The sequence below is a fragment of the Neofelis nebulosa genome, chromosome 8, assembly GCF_028018385.1.
Source record: "Neofelis nebulosa isolate mNeoNeb1 chromosome 8, mNeoNeb1.pri, whole genome shotgun sequence".
NCBI classification, from domain to species: Eukaryota; Metazoa; Chordata; class Mammalia; order Carnivora; family Felidae; genus Neofelis; species Neofelis nebulosa.
The window spans coordinates 69,990,333-69,997,283 of NC_080789.1; the positions used below are offsets into that span (position 1 = coordinate 69,990,333).

Below are 6,951 nucleotides of genomic sequence, written 5' to 3' on the forward strand. Positions count from 1 at the left end.
AAGGTTGAGAAAGCAGTGATGGGGTTAAAAGATTGGTTACATAAAGGAGGAATGAGCAAGTAAGTAAATAAGGTACAAATATGGACAGGGGGAAGGCCAGAATAACTGCTGTGGTTTTGATTGGAATTGGAGACATTAGAAGTCATGGTAGACAGACAGATAAAGACATAGATGCAGATATGTTATATGTTTGTCATATATGTATATGCTATATGCATATGTTGTGCTTGTGTATGTGTTTCCTACCTCAGTCCAATGAAAGGATCTAGAAGCAATAACATCCTAGGAGCAATGACCACACTTAGCATCTGAATCTTAGTTTCTAAAACCATTCTCCACTACAAGGAACCAGGGGTCTTGGAAGAAATGGCTGATTCCAGGGCCGGGGCAGGGGAAGCACAAGAGGAGCCTAGAAACTTTTCTTGGGCCAGAAAATAAGAAAGAACTTAAAAAATGATGAAGATATATCAGAAGAGCACAGGAGGTAGCCTGAAGGGGCTCTCAATGGTTAAATCTGGACAACTTAAGCATCCAAAGAAATGATGAAGTAGAAATTGTAATCCATCGAATATAATAGGAATCTATGGGTCTATACAGATATGAATGGATGAATGAATAAATGCATGAATGGGTAGGGGGAAAGGGAAAACTCTTTCTTACATTAGAATGCAACTAATAAATTTTGAAGGAATGAAAAAATTGGGAAATCGCCACTTGGCAACCATCATTATAATGGTTCAGACATGAAGCATCAATAAATGTTAAAACCAGGGGGTGAAGGTTTATTAAGGAATGGTATATTTACATAGTCTCAAAGCTTTTTCCCCACAAAATAATTTATTTTAAAAGTAAAAAATAACCTTATAATTGAAGAATCTGATAGATACCACCTTAATCAAAATTAACACCAGTAGAAATCAGACAAATTAACATTATGTGCCTCCTGAGAATACAGGATAATTTCTGTAAAATTCTTACCAAAAAGGCATAGCCTGAATAATTATGAGGAAACATCAGAAAAATTCAAACTGAGGGTTGTTCTATAAAATAATTGGTCTGCGACCTTGAAAAATGTGTAGGTCTCAAAATACAAGAAAGACTGAGGAAATATTCTAGATTGAAGTAGATTTAAAAGATATGACAATTGGGATGCCTGGGTGGCTCAGTCAGTTGGGCGTCTGGCTTCGGCTCAGGTCACGATCTCACAGCTCATGAGTTCGAGTCCCGCGTTGGGCTCTGTGCTGACAGCTCAGAGCCTGGAGCCTGCCTTGGATTCTGTGTCTCCCTCTCTCTCTCTCTACCCCTCCTCCACTCATGCTCTGTCTCTCTTTGTCTCAAAAATAAAAAACATTAAAAAAAAAAAGATATGACAATTAAATGCAGCTCATGATTCTAGATTGGGTCCTGTAACAAAAGAAAAAGAAATTTGCTATAAAGGATATTATTATTAGGACAACTGTCGAAGATAAGTGGGATCTCTTAGGTGATAGGATTATATCAATATTAATTCCCTAATTTAGATGATTGTACTATGGATTTGTAGGGGAATTTAGGCGGAAGGTATATGGACGCTCTTTGTATACTTTTGCATCTTCTTTATAACTTTGAAAGTACCTCAAAATAAAAAGCAAAAACAAGCCCCAGACAAAAACCTCTGGGTGCTCCCTCACACCGCCATGCTGCCCTGCCTTCATCTCCTTCACTCTCCCCTTGTTGGAACAGTTCCCACCGCCCCAGGCATTCTCTGAATGCCAGCCAATTGGGTTCCATGTCAAGGCCTTTGCATTTGCTCTTTCTCTTTCCTGGGAAGGCTCCTTCCAGTCCTCACAAGGCTCCACCCTCCTTTTCATTCAGCTTTCAGCTCACATGGGTTGCATTAGGCTCTTTTATTTCTCCACTGCACTTGTGAGACTTGCTTCTTTACTTGTTTGTTGCCCATCTTTCTTCAGTAAATGTGAGCTGACTGAGGGTCAGGACTTTGTCTTCTTTCACCTCCCTGGACCCAACAGGTAGGATAGTTCCTGGTGCATAACAGATGCCTATTAAGTATTGCTGTCTGACTGGTTTCATAAACATTTGTTGAATAAATGACATACTGAACCTCTAAGTAGCTCTTTGGCTTTAGTATTCTAACCCTTTGACATGACTTGGTTTAAAGACAAAACTTTTATTTATTTATTTTTTTAATGTTTTTTAGCATTTACTCATTTTTGAGAGACCGAGAGACAGCATGAGCGGGGGAGGGGCACAGAGAGAGAGGGAGACCCAGGATCCCAAGCAGGCTCCAGGCTCTGAGATGTCCGCACAGAGCCTGAGGAGGGGGCTAGAACTCATAAACCACAAGATCATGACCTGAGCTGAAGTCGGCTGCCCAACCAACTAAGCCACCCAGGCACCCGTAAAGAAAAAAAAAAAAATTTAAAGGGAGAAGAAGAAAAAAGAAATAGAGTTTGGTGACCAAGTACATTAGGGACGTGTTCCACACCCTCTTTGGGATTTACAAAGCCCCTCAGAAGCCCTCCTGAAATAAATCCTGCTTATCTTTAACGAAGCTTGTCTTAACTGTATTTAAGCATGGGATCCTCTTTTATTTACTTATTTTAAAAAAAAACACCTTTTTTTAAATGTTTATTTATTTTGAGAGTGAGAGCGTGAGCAAGTGGGGAGGGGCAGAGAGAGAGGGAGACACAGAATCTGAAGTAGGCTCCAGGCTCCAATGTGGGGCTTGAGCCCACTAACCCTGAGATCACAACCTGAGCCAACGTCGAATGTTTAACCAACTGAGCCTCTCAGGCCCCTTACTTATTTTTTGATGTGAGGCTATAGAACACTGTCCTAGGATCTTTCTATAGTATGTGCTCTGGTAAGAGAGGCAAAACAAAACAAAACAAAACCACTATGGTATATACATATAAAAAAAAAAATCTCTAAACACATTAGTAAGTGTCGCTCGTTTGACTTGCTAGTGAGGCACTGTTCACTGCAAAGTGGGGCCACCTCATTCTTGATAATCAGATGTACCACGTTCCTCCCTCCTCCAGCACCCTTCCCAGGGAAGCTGTCACTGGCTGCTGTGCCGGAGGGGCATGAGAGCAGCTTGTGGATTCTATATCTGCTCTTGACACCAGGGGAAGGGGTGCGTAGGCAATGAGGGATTTTCGTGTATTTCTTGCATTCCAGGAATGAAAGGTCTGTTAAGTAACATAATTTCAAGACTTTTTTTAGCCACTAATAAGTCTCTTGTCTAGTCATTTTTGTAAGGTATAGTGTTCCTAAATAATCCTAAGTGTATTATTTTACACTTTTGAATGGCTTTCCAGACGATTCATTCCTTTTCTATGCGTGGATTAGTAAGTATGGATCACTAAGGATGTTTATTTTACAACCAGTTAGTACCATGTGTAGCCCTTGTTTAGGACCATGTTTGTTTTCACTAGCCTTTGGAACCACCCCATCTCCTCTACCTTCCAAGTAGAAAATTGATTACATTTTAAAACTGGGCATGACAGGGGCGCCTGGGTGGCTCAGTCGGTTGAGCATCTGATTTTGGCTGAGGTCATGATCTCAAGGTTTGTGAGTTTGAGCCCCACATTGGGCTTTGTGCTGTCAGTGCAAGAGCCCACTTCGGATCCTCTTCCCCCCGTCTCTGCCCCTCCCCTGGTCACATGTGCTCTTTTTCCCTCTTCTCTCTGCAAAATAAATAAACATTAAAAAAAAAAAAAACTGGGCATGAAAAGAAGAGATTACATCATTTCTTCTTTACAAGGAACTTCTGGGACCTAAATCTGCTTCCCTTCACTCTCCTCTCCTGGGCTGCACCCACCCTGCCCTACCTACTCTTCCCTGCTGCTCCCGCTCCGTCTCTCTCACATGATAGCAAGAAAATAGAAAAGACACAATATTTTTTACCAAAGGCCTACAAGTTCCAAAATGTACTGGCTTCATGATACTTTTTCTTCACTAGGTCAAGAATTTAAACCCCAGTCTGGTCCCAAGTTCTCCCCCTCCACAAATGCATTTGTGCTCCTTTATTATCTTTCCTTATATGTTTTTAAAAAATGTTTATTTATTTCTTTTGAGAGAGAGTGTAAGCAGAGGAGGAGCAGAGAGACGGGGAGGGAGAGAGACTCCCAAGCAGGCTCCATGCTGTCAGCACTGAGCTGGACGTGGGGCTCCATTCCACAAACCACAAGATCATGACCTGAACTGAAATCAAGAGTTGGACACTTGACTGACTGAGCCGCCCAGGCGCTCATTTTCTTATATGTTTTAATTTGGGAACAATTTTTTCTATCAGGATCTAATCTAAACCTCAGAAGACACAAAGTTCAAGTAAGGGCAGAGTCTCCTTAGTCTATATATGTCACCACCACTGGAGTGGATGTCGGGTAGTCTTGATTTCTGTAGGGGTGTCCATCATCCACGTGGAGATACAGTCCAGGCCCCGGGAAACAGTCTGGACTGAAGGCATTTTCTCCGACTATCCTCTGTGGTTACAGCTTCGTACAAAAGAGTATCCACAAAGTTTAGACCTGGGATGGCAAAAGCATCTTTCTTCCTCACGTCTCGAGGCAGAATCAGGAAGGAAGTGACACGGTTTTCAAATGCTCACCCCGAATCTACCTTTGTGATTCAGGTTAGAGAAAAAGAAGAATAAGTGGTAGAAGGGGTTAAAATGAAAGGATGAAGAGAGAGAGAAAGAGTATTAATTAAAAGTATTAAGTGATAAAAAAAAAGTATTAAGTGATCTTGTCATAGATATCTGAGACCAAATCCAGTATTTGCAAATAATAACTGCAGAAATTTCCTAAACGTGTGTGGGAACACACACACACGCACACACCCAATGAAATGAATAAATATTAATTTATTTTATTGTGAGTGAGTGGATCCTGAGAAGACATATGGAAGGATGGTCAATTATAAGTTTCTGTTTTGCAAGTCAGCCAGTAGTTCAGGGATACCATAGAGGAAGCATTTCTGAATCTAAACAGAGAACATCTGGAATTTTTTCATTCCTCTGGAATTTGTCATCTTCATCTGCTTTTTTTTTTTTTTTTGAGAGAGAGAGAGAGAGAGAGAGAGAGAGAGAGAGAGAGAATCTTAAGCCGGCTCCATACTCAGCTCAGAGCTCGATGTAGGGCTCGAACCCACGAACCATGAGATCATGACCTAAGCCGCAATCAAGAGTCTGATGCCTACCTGACTGAACCACCCAGGCATCCCTCCCTTGCTTTTTTTAATACACCAATATCTCTGCAAAAGCATCCAACTAAAACCTAGTCAGCCAATATCCTTCTTATCAGATAGCTGCCCAAAACAATATGCCTCTAATTCATAATTCATAACGATCATCAACTGACCCCTCTGCACAGGGGACCTAGTTCTGCTTTCCCCTGGCTGAAGAGCAACGACTCATCTTGTTGAGGATCAGGGACTCTTGTACGCTGCTATAATAGTGATAATGAAACTGTGAAAGGCACTGCAAACCAGCGAGAGTTAGAACGTGTTAGCCCTGTGGGTGGCTTCTCTCTTCCTCTCCTCTCTAGTGTAAAATACACCCAGGGCTGAAGGCCGAACATCTGTTAATCTGGCCATTTAACAAGGAGTCTTTAAAGAAATTTATTTAAACTTTTTCCTCCCATAGGGATCCAAAAGTTCTAGCTATGCCATAGATTGGTAGAATAAAATGAGAAGGGTGCTTTAGCTCAGTTTCTCCCCTCTAAGAAACAAGGAGAGGGGAGAATTACCACAGCTGCAGGGTTGTGCAGTACTAGCCAAATTTTAAAATATAAAAACATCTCCTCTGACCGTCCCCCACCCACCCCCCGGCCCCTGTTTCCTTCAGATTGTTTTTCTCCATCCATTGGTGCACAAATATCTTACTTGTCTCCAAGTCTGCCCTTAAGAAAGAGTACTTATCCAGGTTCAGGGTGAAAAGACCTCAAAATGTGGATCCAGTGAGGCCTGGATTTGGTTCGAATCTTGAGTTGGCTACTTACAAACCGGGCCAGTGTAGGCAAGTTACTTCACTCTGTATGTGAGCTTCCTCCTTCCATGGGTGGGGTCACGGGGAGGGAAGGAAGTGATGGAGATAAAAACAGCTAACTCACATTTTATATCAATGTTCTCCTTACTCAACAAATATTGAGTCTAAATATGTGTGTGCACTTGGGATACAATGGTAAACGAGACTCAGAACTGGCGCTCAAGGAGTTTATAATCTGATAGAAACTCGTGAGTGCCTATTATATACAGACAGTCCCTAACTTATGATGGCTTGACATGATTTTTTTGACTTTGTGATGCTGCAAAAGGGATACATACTCAGCAGAAACTGTACTTCAGATTTTGAATTTTGCTCTTTTCCCAGGCTAGCGATATGGGGTATGATACTCTCTCATGACGCTGGGCAGTGGCAGTGAGCTGCAGCCACGGGTTCGGGAGAGTAAACAGCTCATACACTTACAACCTCTCTGTGCCCGTACAACCGTTCTGGCTTTCACTTTCAGTACAGTATTCAATAAGTTGCATGAGCTATGCAACACTGTAGTATAAAATAGGTTTTGCGTTAGATGATCTTGCACAACTATAGGCTAGTGTAAATGTTCTGAGCACGTTTAAAGTGGGCTAGGCTAAGCTAGGGTGTTTGGTTGGTTGGATGTATTAAATGCATTTCTGACTTACGACATTTTCAACTTATGATGGATTTATTGGCATCTCCTATACAGTACAAATCATATTCAGCTACTTGACATTCATTCTCTTATTTTCTATAGTCACTGAAAAGGTATATGAAACATATGTTCCTAAATGATTTAAGGGAATAGTACAAATATTTATCATACACCATTCATCTGCAGGCTGTGGTCCCTCTCCCTCTGCCCCCCATGCATTTTCTCATGTAATCTTCACAACAGATGTGAGGTAAGCATTATCCCCAATTTACAG

The 6,951-nt window shown here is 41.5% G+C and overlaps 1 long non-coding RNA gene across 1 annotated transcript; it reads right to left on the reverse strand.

Annotated features, from left to right (window-relative positions):
• Nucleotides 1-4,227: 4,227 nt before the first annotated feature.
• Nucleotides 4,228-6,066, reverse strand: LOC131484033 (uncharacterized). The gene is made up of 2 exons (XR_009247978.1): nucleotides 5,887-6,066; nucleotides 4,228-5,040 (listed from the first exon to the last, which is right to left on the reverse strand). It is a non-coding gene; the product is annotated as an uncharacterized LOC131484033 (long non-coding RNA).
• Nucleotides 6,067-6,951: the final 885 nt, after the last annotated feature.